The 11,015-nt window shown below is 56.6% G+C and overlaps 53 pseudogenes; all 53 read right to left on the reverse strand.

The window, feature by feature from the left end:
• Positions 1–273: 273 nt before the first annotated feature.
• Positions 274–392, reverse strand: LOC136601775 (5S ribosomal RNA; annotated as a pseudogene).
• An 80-nt stretch (positions 393–472) lies between these two features.
• LOC136601794 (5S ribosomal RNA) lies at positions 473–591 on the reverse strand (annotated as a pseudogene).
• An 80-nt stretch (positions 592–671) lies between these two features.
• Positions 672–790, reverse strand: LOC136601786 (5S ribosomal RNA; annotated as a pseudogene).
• Positions 791–870: 80 nt separating this feature from the next.
• LOC136601798 (5S ribosomal RNA) lies at positions 871–989 on the reverse strand (annotated as a pseudogene).
• An 80-nt stretch (positions 990–1,069) lies between these two features.
• LOC136601795 (5S ribosomal RNA) lies at positions 1,070–1,188 on the reverse strand (annotated as a pseudogene).
• Positions 1,189–1,268: 80 nt separating this feature from the next.
• Positions 1,269–1,387, reverse strand: LOC136601807 (5S ribosomal RNA; annotated as a pseudogene).
• Positions 1,388–1,467: 80 nt separating this feature from the next.
• LOC136601810 (5S ribosomal RNA) lies at positions 1,468–1,586 on the reverse strand (annotated as a pseudogene).
• An 80-nt stretch (positions 1,587–1,666) lies between these two features.
• Positions 1,667–1,785, reverse strand: LOC136601840 (5S ribosomal RNA; annotated as a pseudogene).
• Positions 1,786–1,865: 80 nt separating this feature from the next.
• Positions 1,866–1,984, reverse strand: LOC136601827 (5S ribosomal RNA; annotated as a pseudogene).
• Positions 1,985–2,064: 80 nt separating this feature from the next.
• Positions 2,065–2,183, reverse strand: LOC136601823 (5S ribosomal RNA; annotated as a pseudogene).
• An 80-nt stretch (positions 2,184–2,263) lies between these two features.
• LOC136601835 (5S ribosomal RNA) lies at positions 2,264–2,382 on the reverse strand (annotated as a pseudogene).
• An 80-nt stretch (positions 2,383–2,462) lies between these two features.
• Positions 2,463–2,581, reverse strand: LOC136601830 (5S ribosomal RNA; annotated as a pseudogene).
• Positions 2,582–2,661: 80 nt separating this feature from the next.
• On the reverse strand, positions 2,662–2,780 carry LOC136601817 (5S ribosomal RNA; annotated as a pseudogene).
• Positions 2,781–2,860: 80 nt separating this feature from the next.
• LOC136601812 (5S ribosomal RNA) lies at positions 2,861–2,979 on the reverse strand (annotated as a pseudogene).
• Positions 2,980–3,059: 80 nt separating this feature from the next.
• On the reverse strand, positions 3,060–3,178 carry LOC136601841 (5S ribosomal RNA; annotated as a pseudogene).
• A 279-nt stretch (positions 3,179–3,457) lies between these two features.
• On the reverse strand, positions 3,458–3,576 carry LOC136601818 (5S ribosomal RNA; annotated as a pseudogene).
• Positions 3,577–3,656: 80 nt separating this feature from the next.
• LOC136601842 (5S ribosomal RNA) lies at positions 3,657–3,775 on the reverse strand (annotated as a pseudogene).
• An 80-nt stretch (positions 3,776–3,855) lies between these two features.
• Positions 3,856–3,974, reverse strand: LOC136601777 (5S ribosomal RNA; annotated as a pseudogene).
• An 80-nt stretch (positions 3,975–4,054) lies between these two features.
• LOC136601819 (5S ribosomal RNA) lies at positions 4,055–4,173 on the reverse strand (annotated as a pseudogene).
• An 80-nt stretch (positions 4,174–4,253) lies between these two features.
• Positions 4,254–4,372, reverse strand: LOC136601873 (5S ribosomal RNA; annotated as a pseudogene).
• Positions 4,373–4,452: 80 nt separating this feature from the next.
• On the reverse strand, positions 4,453–4,571 carry LOC136601791 (5S ribosomal RNA; annotated as a pseudogene).
• Positions 4,572–4,651: 80 nt separating this feature from the next.
• LOC136601847 (5S ribosomal RNA) lies at positions 4,652–4,770 on the reverse strand (annotated as a pseudogene).
• Positions 4,771–4,850: 80 nt separating this feature from the next.
• On the reverse strand, positions 4,851–4,969 carry LOC136601828 (5S ribosomal RNA; annotated as a pseudogene).
• An 80-nt stretch (positions 4,970–5,049) lies between these two features.
• LOC136601829 (5S ribosomal RNA) lies at positions 5,050–5,168 on the reverse strand (annotated as a pseudogene).
• An 80-nt stretch (positions 5,169–5,248) lies between these two features.
• On the reverse strand, positions 5,249–5,367 carry LOC136601858 (5S ribosomal RNA; annotated as a pseudogene).
• An 80-nt stretch (positions 5,368–5,447) lies between these two features.
• Positions 5,448–5,566, reverse strand: LOC136601859 (5S ribosomal RNA; annotated as a pseudogene).
• Positions 5,567–5,646: 80 nt separating this feature from the next.
• On the reverse strand, positions 5,647–5,765 carry LOC136601860 (5S ribosomal RNA; annotated as a pseudogene).
• Positions 5,766–5,845: 80 nt separating this feature from the next.
• Positions 5,846–5,964, reverse strand: LOC136601854 (5S ribosomal RNA; annotated as a pseudogene).
• An 80-nt stretch (positions 5,965–6,044) lies between these two features.
• LOC136601820 (5S ribosomal RNA) lies at positions 6,045–6,163 on the reverse strand (annotated as a pseudogene).
• Positions 6,164–6,243: 80 nt separating this feature from the next.
• On the reverse strand, positions 6,244–6,362 carry LOC136601813 (5S ribosomal RNA; annotated as a pseudogene).
• An 80-nt stretch (positions 6,363–6,442) lies between these two features.
• LOC136601843 (5S ribosomal RNA) lies at positions 6,443–6,561 on the reverse strand (annotated as a pseudogene).
• Positions 6,562–6,641: 80 nt separating this feature from the next.
• LOC136601831 (5S ribosomal RNA) lies at positions 6,642–6,760 on the reverse strand (annotated as a pseudogene).
• An 80-nt stretch (positions 6,761–6,840) lies between these two features.
• Positions 6,841–6,959, reverse strand: LOC136601821 (5S ribosomal RNA; annotated as a pseudogene).
• Positions 6,960–7,039: 80 nt separating this feature from the next.
• LOC136601824 (5S ribosomal RNA) lies at positions 7,040–7,158 on the reverse strand (annotated as a pseudogene).
• An 80-nt stretch (positions 7,159–7,238) lies between these two features.
• On the reverse strand, positions 7,239–7,357 carry LOC136601814 (5S ribosomal RNA; annotated as a pseudogene).
• An 80-nt stretch (positions 7,358–7,437) lies between these two features.
• LOC136601845 (5S ribosomal RNA) lies at positions 7,438–7,556 on the reverse strand (annotated as a pseudogene).
• An 80-nt stretch (positions 7,557–7,636) lies between these two features.
• On the reverse strand, positions 7,637–7,755 carry LOC136601832 (5S ribosomal RNA; annotated as a pseudogene).
• An 80-nt stretch (positions 7,756–7,835) lies between these two features.
• LOC136601825 (5S ribosomal RNA) lies at positions 7,836–7,954 on the reverse strand (annotated as a pseudogene).
• Positions 7,955–8,034: 80 nt separating this feature from the next.
• LOC136601846 (5S ribosomal RNA) lies at positions 8,035–8,153 on the reverse strand (annotated as a pseudogene).
• An 80-nt stretch (positions 8,154–8,233) lies between these two features.
• Positions 8,234–8,352, reverse strand: LOC136601779 (5S ribosomal RNA; annotated as a pseudogene).
• An 80-nt stretch (positions 8,353–8,432) lies between these two features.
• LOC136601862 (5S ribosomal RNA) lies at positions 8,433–8,551 on the reverse strand (annotated as a pseudogene).
• An 80-nt stretch (positions 8,552–8,631) lies between these two features.
• LOC136601792 (5S ribosomal RNA) lies at positions 8,632–8,750 on the reverse strand (annotated as a pseudogene).
• Positions 8,751–8,830: 80 nt separating this feature from the next.
• Positions 8,831–8,949, reverse strand: LOC136601863 (5S ribosomal RNA; annotated as a pseudogene).
• Positions 8,950–9,029: 80 nt separating this feature from the next.
• LOC136601826 (5S ribosomal RNA) lies at positions 9,030–9,148 on the reverse strand (annotated as a pseudogene).
• Positions 9,149–9,228: 80 nt separating this feature from the next.
• On the reverse strand, positions 9,229–9,347 carry LOC136601885 (5S ribosomal RNA; annotated as a pseudogene).
• Positions 9,348–9,427: 80 nt separating this feature from the next.
• Positions 9,428–9,546, reverse strand: LOC136601864 (5S ribosomal RNA; annotated as a pseudogene).
• An 80-nt stretch (positions 9,547–9,626) lies between these two features.
• Positions 9,627–9,745, reverse strand: LOC136601782 (5S ribosomal RNA; annotated as a pseudogene).
• An 80-nt stretch (positions 9,746–9,825) lies between these two features.
• LOC136601865 (5S ribosomal RNA) lies at positions 9,826–9,944 on the reverse strand (annotated as a pseudogene).
• Positions 9,945–10,024: 80 nt separating this feature from the next.
• LOC136601867 (5S ribosomal RNA) lies at positions 10,025–10,143 on the reverse strand (annotated as a pseudogene).
• Positions 10,144–10,223: 80 nt separating this feature from the next.
• LOC136601868 (5S ribosomal RNA) lies at positions 10,224–10,342 on the reverse strand (annotated as a pseudogene).
• Positions 10,343–10,422: 80 nt separating this feature from the next.
• On the reverse strand, positions 10,423–10,541 carry LOC136601869 (5S ribosomal RNA; annotated as a pseudogene).
• An 80-nt stretch (positions 10,542–10,621) lies between these two features.
• LOC136601870 (5S ribosomal RNA) lies at positions 10,622–10,740 on the reverse strand (annotated as a pseudogene).
• An 80-nt stretch (positions 10,741–10,820) lies between these two features.
• Positions 10,821–10,939, reverse strand: LOC136601773 (5S ribosomal RNA; annotated as a pseudogene).
• Positions 10,940–11,015: the final 76 nt, after the last annotated feature.

An 11,015-nucleotide genomic window follows, 5' to 3' on the forward strand; every position in this document is an offset into this window, starting at 1 on the left:
TCCTCCTTTCCTATGGGCTTTCTGCAGTGCGAACGCACCTCCGAAAAGGAAAGAAACCTACTCACGGCCTTAAAAGTCAACGGGACCTGGGATTCCCAGCCGGTCACCCATACTGGTACTTGCCAGGCCCTCAAGCTGGCTGGCGGCCGCGATCTGACGAGAGCAGGCACATTCAGCTTAGAATGCCGTTGGCAGCTCCTCCTCCTTTCCTATGGGCTTTCTGCAGTGCGAACGCACCTCCGAAAAGGAAAGAAACCTACTCACGGCCTTAAAAGTCAACGGGACCTGGGATTCCCAGCCGGTCACCCACACTGGTACTTGCCAGGCCTCAAGCTGGCTGGCGGCCGCGATCTGACGAGAGCAGGCACATTCAGCTTAGAATGCCCGTTGACAGCTCCTCCTCCTTTCCTATGGGCTTTCTGCAGTGCGAACGCACCTCCGAAAAGGAAAGAAACCTACTCACGGCCTTAAAAGTCAACGGGACCTGGGATTCCCAGCCGGTCACCCATACTGGTACTTGCCAGGCCTCAAGCTGGCTGGCGGCCGCGATCTGACGAGAGCAGGCACATTCAGCTTAGAATGCCCGTTGGCAGCTCCTCCTCCTTTCCTATGGGCTTTCTGCAGTGCGAACGCACCTCCGAAAAGGAAAGAAACCTACTCACGGCCTTAAAAGTCAACGGGACCTGGGATTCCCAGCCGGTCACCCATACTGGTACTTGCCAGGCCTCAAGCTGGCTGGCGGCCGCGATCTGACGAGAGCAGGCACATTCAGCTTAGAATGCCCGTTGACAGCTCCTCCTCCTTTCCTATGGGCTTTCTGCAGTGCGAACGCACCTCCGAAAAGGAAAGAAACCTACTCACGGCCTTAAAAGTCAACGGGACCTGGGATTCCCAGCCGGTCACCCATACTGGTACTTGCCAGGCCTCAAGCTGGCTGGCGGCCGCGATCTGACGAGAGCAGGCACATTCAGCTTAGAATGCCCGTTGACAGCTCCTCCTCCTTTCCTATGGGCTTTCTGCAGTGCGAACGCACCTCCGAAAAGGAAAGAAACCTACTCACGGCCTTAAAAGTCAACGGGACCTGGGATTCCCAGCCGGTCACCCATACTGGTACTTGCCAGGCCTCAAGCTGGCTGGCGGCCGCGATCTGACGAGAGCAGGCACATTCAGCTTAGAATGCCCGTTGGCAGCTCCTCCTCCTTTCCTATGGGCTTTCTGCAGTGCGAACGCACCTCCGAAAAGGAAAGAAACCTACTCACGGCCTTAAAAGTCAACGGGACCTGGGATTCCCAGCCGGTCACCCACACTGGTACTTGCCAGGCCTCAAGCTGGCTGGCGGCCGCGATCTGACGAGAGCAGGCACATTCAGCTTAGAATGCCCGTTGGCAGCTCCTCCTCCTTTCCTATGGGCTTTCTGCAGTGCGAACGCACCTCCGAAAAGGAAAGAAACCTACTCACGGCCTTAAAAGTCAACGGGACCTGGGATTCCCAGCCGGTCACCCATACTGGTACTTGCCAGGCCTCAAGCTGGCTGGCGGCCGCGATCTGACGAGAGCAGGCACATTCAGCTTAGAATGCCCGTTGACAGCTCCTCCTCCTTTCCTATGGGCTTTCTGCAGTGCGAACGCACCTCCGAAAAGGAAAGAAACCTACTCACGGCCTTAAAAGTCAACGGGACCTGGGATTCCCAGCCAGTCACCCATACTGGTACTTGCCAGGCCTCAAGCTGGCTGGCGGCCGCGATCTGACGAGAGCAGGCACATTCAGCTTAGAATGCCCGTTGGCAGCTCCTCCTCCTTTCCTATGGGCTTTCTGCAGTGCGAACGCACCTCCGAAAAGGAAAGAAACCTACTCACGGCCTTAAAAGTCAACGGGACCTGGGATTCCCAGCCGGTCACCCATACTGGTACTTGCCAGGCCTCAAGCTGGCTGGCGGCCGCGATCTGACGAGAGCAGGCACATTCAGCTTAGAATGCCTGTTGACAGCTCCTCCTCCTTTCCTATGGGCTTTCTGCAGTGCGAACGCACCTCCGAAACGGAAAGAAACCTACTAACGGCCTTAAAAGTCAACGGGACCTGGGATTCCCAGCCGGTCACCCATACTGGTACTTGCCAGGCCTCAAGCTGGCTGGCGGCCGCGATCTGACGAGAGCAGGCACATTCAGCTTAGAATGCCCGTTGACAGCTCCTCCTCCTTTCCTATGGGCTTTCTGCAGTGCGAACGCACCTCCGAAAAGGAAAGAAACCTACTCACGGCCTTAAAAGTCAACGGGACCTGGGATTCCCAGCCGGTCACCCATACTGGTACTTGCCAGGCCTCAAGCTGGCTGGCGGCCGCGATCTGACGAGAGCAGGCACATTCAGCTTAGAATGCCCGTTGACAGCTCCTCCTCCTTTCCTATGGGCTTTCTGCAGTGCGAACGCACCTCCGAAAAGGAAAGAAACCTACTCACGGCCTTAAAAGTCAACGGGACCTGGGATTCCCAGCCGGTCACCCATACTGGTACTTGTCAGGCCTCAAGCTGGCTGGCGGCCGCGAACTGACGAGAGCAGGCACATTCAGCTTAGAATGCCCGTTGACAGCTCCTCCTCCTTTCCTATGGGCTTTCTGCAGTGCGAACGCACCTCCGAAAAGGAAAGAAACCTACTCACGGCCTTAAAAGTCAACGGGACCTGGGATTCCCAGCCGGTCACCCACACTGGTACTTGCCAGGCCTCAAGCTGGCTGGCGGCCACGATCTGACGAGAGCAGGCACATTCAGCTTAGAATGCCCGTTGACAGCTCCTCCTCCTTTCCTATGGGCTTTCTGCAGTGCGAACGCACCTCCGAAAAGGAAAGAAACCTACTCACGGCCTTAAAAGTCAACGGGACCTGGGATTCCCAGCCGGTCACCCATACTGGTACTTGCCAGGCCTCAAGCTGGCTGGCGGCCGCAATCTGACGAGAGCAGGCACATTCAGCTTAGAATGCCCGTTGACAGCTCCTCCTCCTTTCCTATGGGCTTTCTGCAGTGCGAACGCACCTCCGAAAAGGAAAGAAACCTACTCACGGCCTTAAAAGTCAACGGGACCTGGGATTCCCAGCCGTTCACCCATACTGGTACTTGCCAGGCCTCAAGCTGGCTGGCGGCCGCGATCTGACGAGAGCAGGCACATTCAGCTTAGAATGCCCGTTGACAGCTCCTCCTCCTTTCCTATGGGCTTTCTGCAGTGCGAACGCACCTCCGAAAAGGAAAGAAACCTACTCACGGCCTTAAAAGTCAACGGGACCTGGGATTCCCAGCCGGTCACCCTTACTGGTACTTGTCAGGCCTCAAGCTGGCTGGCGGCCGCGAACTGACGAGAGCAGGCACATTCAGCTTAGAATGCCCGTTGACAGCTCCTCCTCCTTTCCTATGGGCTTTCTGCAGTGCGAACGCACCTCCGAAAAGGAAAGAAACCTACTCACGGCCTTAAAAGTCAACGGGACCTGGGATTCCCAGCCGGTCACCCACACTGGTACTTGCCAGGCCTCAAGCTGGCTGGCGGCCACGATCTGACGAGAGCAGGCACATTCAGCTTAGAATGCCCGTTGACAGCTCCTCCTCCTTTCCTATGGGCTTTCTGCAGTGCGAACGCACCTCCGAAAAGGAAAGAAACCTACTCACGGCCTTAAAAGTCAACGGGACCTGGGATTCCCAGCCGTTCACCCATACTGGTACTTGCCAGGCCTCAAGCTGGCTGGCGGCCGCGATCTGACGAGAGCAGGCACATTCAGCTTAGAATGCCCGTTGACAGCTCCTCCTCCTTTCCTATGGGCTTTCTGCAGTGCGAACGCACCTCCGAAAAGGAAAGAAACCTACTCACGGCCTTAAAAGTCAACGGGACCTGGGATTCCCAGCCGGTCACCCATACTGGTACTTGTCAGGCCTCAAGCTGGCTGGCGGCCGCGATCTGACGAGAGCAGGCACATTCAGCTTAGAATGCCCGTTGACAGCTCCTCCTCCTTTCCTATGGGCTTTCTGCAGTGCGAACGCACCTCCGAAAAGGAAAGAAACCTACTCACGGCCTTAAAAGTCAACGGGACCTGGGATTCCCAGCCGGTCACCCACACTGGTACTTGCCAGGCCTCAAGCTGGCTGGCGGCCACGATCTGACGAGAGCAGGCACATTCAGCTTAGAATGCCCGTTGACAGCTCCTCCTCCTTTCCTATGGGCTTTCTGCAGTGCGAACGCACCTCCGAAAAGGAAAGAAACCTACTCACGGCCTTAAAAGTCAACGGGACCTGGGATTCCCAGCCGGTCACCCATACTGGTACTTGCCAGGCCTCAAGCTGGCTGGCGGCCGCGATCTGACGAGAGCAGGCACATTCAGCTTAGAATGCCCGTTGACAGCTCCTCCTCCTTTCCTATGGGCTTTCTGCAGTGCGAACGCACCTCCGAAAAGGAAAGAAACCTACTCACGGCCTTAAAAGTCAACGGGACCTGGCATTCCCAGCCGGTCACCCATACTGGTACTTGCCAGGCCTCAAGCTGGCTGGCGGCCGCGATCTGACGAGAGCAGGCACATTCAGCTTAGAATACCCGTTGACAGCTCCTCCTCCTTTCCTATGGGCTTTCTGCAGTGCGAACGCACCTCCGAAAAGGAAAGAAACCTACTCACGGCCTTAAAAGTCAACGGGACCTGGGATTCCCAGCCGGTCACCCATACTGGTACTTGCCAGGCCTCAAGCTGGCTGGCGGCCGCGATCTGACGAGAGCAGGCACATTCAGCTTAGAATGCCCGTTGACAGCTCCTCCTCCTTTCCTATGGGCTTTCTGCAGTGCGAACGCACCTCCGAAAAGGAAAGAAACCTACTCACGGCCTTAAAAGTCAACGGGACCTGGGATTCCCAGCCGGTCACCCATACTGGTACTTGCCAGGCCTCAAGCTGGCTGGCGGCCGCGATCTGACGAGAGCAGGCACATTCAGCTTAGAATGCCTGTTGACAGCTCCTCCTCCTTTCCTATGGGCTTTCTGCAGTGCGAACGCACCTCCGAAAAGGAAAGAAACCTACTCACGGCCTTAAAAGTCAACGGGACCTGGGATTCCCAGCCGGTCACCCATACTGGTACTTGCCAGGCCTCAAGCTGGCTGGCGGCCGCGATCTGACGAGAGCAGGCACATTCAGCTTAGAATGCCTGTTGACAGCTCCTCCTCCTTTCCTATGGGCTTTCTGCAGTGCGAACGCACCTCCGAAACGGAAAGAAACCTACTAACGGCCTTAAAAGTCAACGGGACCTGGGATTCCCAGCCGGTCACCCATACTGGTACTTGCCAGGCCTCAAGCTGGCTGGCGGCCGCGATCTGACGAGAGCAGGCACATTCAGCTTAGAATGCCCGTTGACAGCTCCTCCTCCTTTCCTATGGGCTTTCTGCAGTGCGAACGCACCTCCGAAAAGGAAAGAAACCTACTCACGGCCTTAAAAGTCAACGGGACCTGGGATTCCCAGCCGGTCACCCATACTGGTACTTGCCAGGCCTCAAGCTGGCTGGCGGCCGCGATCTGACGAGAGCAGGCACATTCAGCTTAGAATGCCCGTTGACAGCTCCTCCTCCTTTCCTATGGGCTTTCTGCAGTGCGAACGCACCTCCGAAAAGGAAAGAAACCTACTCACGGCCTTAAAAGTCAACGGGACCTGGGATTCCCAGCCGGTCACCCATACTGGTACTTGCCAGGCCTCAAGCTGGCTGGCGGCCGCGATCTGACGAGAGCAGGCACATTCAGCTTAGAATGCCCGTTGACAGCTCCTCCTCCTTTCCTATGGGCTTTCTGCAGTGCGAACGCACCTCCGAAAAGGAAAGAAACCTACTCACGGCCTTAAAAGTCAACGGGACCTGGGATTCCCAGCCGGTCACCCATACTGGTACTTGTCAGGCCTCAAGCTGGCTGGCGGCCGCGAACTGACGAGAGCAGGCACATTCAGCTTAGAATTCCCGTTGACAGCTCCTCCTCCTTTCCTATGGGCTTTCTGCAGTGCGAACGCACCTCCGAAAAGGAAAGAAACCTACTCACGGCCTTAAAAGTCAACGGGACCTGGGATTCCCAGCCGGTCACCCACACTGGTACTTGCCAGGCCTCAAGCTGGCTGGCGGCCACGATCTGACGAGAGCAGGCACATTCAGCTTAGAATGCCCGTTGACAGCTCCTCCTCCTTTCCTATGGGCTTTCTGCAGTGCGAACGCACCTCCGAAAAGGAAAGAAACCTACTCACGGCCTTAAAAGTCAACGGGACCTGGGATTCCCAGCCGGTCACCCATACTGGTACTTGCCAGGCCTCAAGCTGGCTGGCGGCCGCAATCTGACGAGAGCAGGCACATTCAGCTTAGAATGCCCGTTGACAGCTCCTCCTCCTTTCCTATGGGCTTTCTGCAGTGCGAACGCACCTCCGAAAAGGAAAGAAACCTACTCACGGCCTTAAAAGTCAACGGGACCTGGGATTCCCAGCCGTTCACCCATACTGGTACTTGCCAGGCCTCAAGCTGGCTGGCGGCCGCGATCTGACGAGAGCAGGCACATTCAGCTTAGAATGCCCGTTGACAGCTCCTCCTCCTTTCCTATGGGCTTTCTGCAGTGCGAACGCACCTCCGAAAAGGAAAGAAACCTACTCACGGCCTTAAAAGTCAACGGGACCTGGGATTCCCAGCCGGTCACCCATACTGGTACTTGTCAGGCCTCAAGCTGGCTGGCGGCCGCGAACTGACGAGAGCAGGCACATTCAGCTTAGAATGCCCGTTGACAGCTCCTCCTCCTTTCCTATGGGCTTTCTGCAGTGCGAACGCACCTCCGAAAAGGAAAGAAACCTACTCACGGCCTTAAAAGTCAACGGGACCTGGGATTCCCAGCCGGTCACCCACACTGGTACTTGCCAGGCCTCAAGCTGGCTGGCGGCCACGATCTGACGAGAGCAGGCACATTCAGCTTAGAATGCCCGTTGACAGCTCCTCCTCCTTTCCTATGGGCTTTCTGCAGTGCGAACGCACCTCCGAAAAGGAAAGAAACCTACTCACGGCCTTAAAAGTCAACGGGACCTGGGATTCCCAGCCGGTCACCCACACTGGTACTTGCCAGGCCTCAAGCTGGCTGGCGGCCACGATCTGACGAGAGCAGGCACATTCAGCTTAGAATGCCCGTTGACAGCTCCTCCTCCTTTCCTATGGGCTTTCTGCAGTGCGAACGCACCTCCGAAAAGGAAAGAAACCTACTCACGGCCTTAAAAGTCAACGGGACCTGGGATTCCCAGCCGGTCACCCATACTGGTACTTGCCAGGCCTCAAGCTGGCTGGCGGCCGCAATCTGACGAGAGCAGGCACATTCAGCTTAGAATGCCCGTTGACAGCTCCTCCTCCTTTCCTATGGGCTTTCTGCAGTGCGAACGCACCTCCGAAAAGGAAAGAAACCTACTCACGGCCTTAAAAGTCAACGGGACCTGGGATTCCCAGCCGTTCACCCATACTGGTACTTGCCAGGCCTCAAGCTGGCTGGCGGCCGCGATCTGACGAGAGCAGGCACATTCAGCTTAGAATGCCCGTTGACAGCTCCTCCTCCTTTCCTATGGGCTTTCTGCAGTGCGAACGCACCTCCGAAAAGGAAAGAAACCTACTCACGGCCTTAAAAGTCAACGGGACCTGGGATTCCCAGCCGGTCACCCATACTGGTACTTGTCAGGCCTCAAGCTGGCTGGCGGCCGCGAACTGACGAGAGCAGGCACATTCAGCTTAGAATGCCCGTTGACAGCTCCTCCTCCTTTCCTATGGGCTTTCTGCAGTGCGAACGCACCTCCGAAAAGGAAAGAAACCTACTCACGGCCTTAAAAGTCAACGGGACCTGGGATTCCCAGCCGGTCACCCACACTGGTACTTGCCAGGCCTCAAGCTGGCTGGCGGCCACGATCTGACGAGAGCAGGCACATTCAGCTTAGAATGCCCGTTGACAGCTCCTCCTCCTTTCCTACGGGCTTTCTGCAGTGCGAACGCACCTCCGAAAAGGAAAGAAACCTACTCACGGCCTTAAAAGTCAACGGGACCTGGGATTCCCAGCCGTTCACCCATACTGGTACTTGCCAGGCCTCAAGCTGGCTGGCGGCCGCGATCTGACGAGAGCAGGCACATTCAGCTTAGAATGCCCGTTGACAGCTCCTCCTCCTTTCCTATGGGCTTTCTGCAGTGCGAACGCACCTCCGAAAAGGAAAGAAACCTACTCACGGCCTTAAAAGTCAACGGGACCTGGGATTCCCAGCCGGTCACCCATACTGGTACTTGTCAGGCCTCAAGCTGGCTGGCGGCCGCGATCTGACGAGAGCAGGCACATTCAGCTTAGAATGCCCGTTGACAGCTCCTCCTCCTTTCCTATGGGCTTTCTGCAGTGCGAACGCACCTCCGAAAAGGAAAGAAACCTACTCACGGCCTTAAAAGTCAACGGGACCTGGGATTCCCAGCCGGTCACCCATACTGGTACTTGCCAGGCCTCAAGCTGGCTGGCGGCCGCGATCTGACGAGAGCAGGCACATTCAGCTTAGAATGCCCGTTGACAGCTCCTCCTCCTTTCCTATGGGCTTTCTGCAGTGCGAACGCACCTCCGAAAAGGAAAGAAACCTACTCACGGCCTTAAAAGTCAACGGGACCTGGCATTCCCAGCCGGTCACCCATACTGGTACTTGCCAGGCCTCAAGCTGGCTGGCGGCCGCGATCTGACGAGAGCAGGCACATTCAGCTTAGAATACCCGTTGACAGCTCCTCCTCCTTTCCTATGGGCTTTCTGCAGTGCGAACGCACCTCCGAAAAGGAAAGAAACCTACTCACGGCCTTAAAAGTCAACGGGACCTGGGATTCCCAGCCGGTCACCCATACTGGTACTTGCCAGGCCTCAAGCTGGCTGGCGGCCGCGATCTGACGAGAGCAGGCACATTCAGCTTAGAATGCCCGTTGACAGCTCCTCCTCCTTTCCTATGGGCTTTCTGCAGTGCGAACGCACCTCCGAAAAGGAAAGAAACCTACTCACGGCCTTAAAAGTCAACGGGACCTGGGATTCCCAGCCGGTCACCCATACTGGTACTTGCCAGGCCTCAAGCTGGCTGGCGGCCGCGATCTGACGAGAGCAGGCACATTCAGCTTAGAATGCACGTTGACAGCTCCTCCTCCTTTCCTATGGGCTTTCTGCAGTGCGAACGCACCTCCGAAAAGGAAAGAAACCTACTCACGGCCTTAAAAGTCAACGGGACCTGGGATTCCCAGCCGGTCACCCATACTGGTACTTGCCAGGCCTCAAGCTGGCTGGCGGCCGCGATCTGACGAGAGCAGGCACATTCAGCTTAGAATGCCCGTTGACAGCTCCTCCTCCTTTCCTATGGGCTTTCTGCAGTGCGAACGCACCTCCGAAAAGGAAAGAAACCTACTCACGGCCTTAAAAGTCAACGGGACCTGGGATTCCCAGCCGGTCACCCATACTGGTACTTGCCAGGCCTCAAGCTGGCTGGCGGCCGCGATCTGACGAGAGCAGGCACATTCAGCTTAGAATGCCCGTTGACAGCTCCTCCTCCTTTCCTATGGGCTTTCTGCAGTGCGAACGCACCTCCGAAAAGGAAAGAAACCTACTCACGGCCTTAAAAGTCAACGGGACCTGGGATTCCCAGCCGGTCACCCATACTGGTACTTGCCAGGCCTCAAGCTGGCTGGCGGCCGCGATCTGACGAGAGCAGGCACATTCAGCTTAGAATACCCGTTGACAGCTCCTTCTCCTTTCCTATGGGCTTTCTGCAGTGCGAACGCACCTCCGAAAAGGAAAGAAACCTACTCACGGCCTTAAAAGTCAACGGGACCTGGGATTCCCAGCCGGTCACCCATACTGGTACTTGCCAGGCCTCAAGCTGGCTGGCGGCCGCGATCTGACGAGAGCAGGCACATTCAGCTTAGAATGCCCGTTGACAGCTCCTACTCCTTTCCTATGGGCTTTCTGCAGTGCGAACGCACCTCCGAAAAGGAAAGAAACCTACTCACGGCCTTAAAAGTCAACGGGACCTGGGATTCCCAGCCGGTCACCCATACTGGTACTTGCCAGGCCTCAAGCTGGCTGGCGGCCGCGATCTGACGAGAGCAGGCACATTCAGCTTAGAATGCCCGTTGACAGCTCCTCCTCCTTTCCTATGGGCTTTCTGCAGTGCGAACGCACCTCCGAAAAGGAAAGAAACCTACTCACGGCCTTAAAAGTCAACGGGACCTGGGATTCCCAGCCGGTCACCCATACTGGTACTTGCCAGGCCTCAAGCTGGCTGGCGGCCGCGATCTGACGAGAGCAGGCACATTCAGCTTAGAATGCCCGTTGACAGCTCCTCCTCCTTTCCTATGGGCTTTCTGCAGTGCGAACGCACCTCCGAAAAGGAAAGAAACCTACTCACGGCCTTAAAAGTCAACGGGACCTGGGATTCCCAGCCGGTCACCCATACTGGTACTTGCCAGGCCTCAAGCTGGCTGGCGGCCGCGATCTGACGAGAGCAGGCACATTCAGCTTAGAATGCCCGTTGACAGCTCCTACTCCTTTCCTATGGGCTTTCTGCAGTGCGAACGCACCTCCGAAAAGGAAAGAAACCTACTCACGGCCTTAAAAGTCAACGGGACCTGGGATTCCCAGCCGGTCACCCATACTGGTACTTGCCAGGCCTCAAGCTGGCTGGCGGCCGCGATCTGACGAGAGCAGGCACATTCAGCTTAGAATGCCCGTTGACAGCTCCTCCTCCTTTCCTATGGGCTTTCTGCAGTGCGAACGCACCTCCGAAAAGGAAAGAAACCTACTCACGGCCTTAAAAGTCAACGGGACCTGGGATTCCCAGCCGGTCACCCATACTGGTACTTGCCAGGCCTCAAGCTGGGTGGCGGCCGCGATCTGACGAGAGCAGGCACATTCAGCTTAGAATGCCCGTTGACAGCTCCTCCTCCTTTCCTATGGGCTTTCTGCAGTGCGAACGCACCTCCGAAAAGGAAAGAAACCTACTCACGGCCT

The sequence above is a fragment of the Eleutherodactylus coqui genome, unplaced genomic scaffold (assembly GCF_035609145.1).
Source record: "Eleutherodactylus coqui strain aEleCoq1 unplaced genomic scaffold, aEleCoq1.hap1 HAP1_SCAFFOLD_836, whole genome shotgun sequence".
Classification (NCBI taxonomy): Eukaryota; Metazoa; Chordata; class Amphibia; order Anura; family Eleutherodactylidae; genus Eleutherodactylus; species Eleutherodactylus coqui.